This window comes from Mizuhopecten yessoensis, unplaced genomic scaffold, assembly GCF_002113885.1.
Source record: "Mizuhopecten yessoensis strain PY_sf001 unplaced genomic scaffold, ASM211388v2 scaffold8239, whole genome shotgun sequence".
NCBI classification, from domain to species: Eukaryota; Metazoa; Mollusca; class Bivalvia; order Pectinida; family Pectinidae; genus Mizuhopecten; species Mizuhopecten yessoensis.
The window spans coordinates 1-496 of NW_018407448.1; positions in this window are offsets into that span (position 1 = coordinate 1).

The window sequence follows — 496 nt, forward strand, 5'->3', positions numbered from 1 at the left end:
CTGTTACATTGTAGCTTAACTCATTCCCCACTAGTGATTGATCACTTCACAAAGTTGTTAACACTGGTTGTGGATTATTAATATTCATGGTAAGCTGTAGCATTGTAGCTTAACTCATTCCCCACTAGTGATTGATCACGTCACAAGGTTGTTTTCACTGTTTTTGGATTATTAATCCTCATGGTAAGCTGTAACAAGGCAGTTTAACTCATTCCCCACTAGTGACTGATCACGTCACAAGGTTGTTAACACTGGTTGTGGATTATTAATATTCATGGTAAGCTGTAGCATTGTAGCTTAACTCATTCCCCACTAGTGATTGATCACGTCACAAGGTTGTTAACACTGGTTGTGGATTATTAATCCTCAAGGTAAGCTGTAACATTAGTTGTAGCTGGGATTTATTCTTACTCGGCATTCATGAAATTCGAGTTTAATATCGAATCATATATAGCTAAGAATTGTCAATTTGTAACGTTATAAGTGAAATATATAT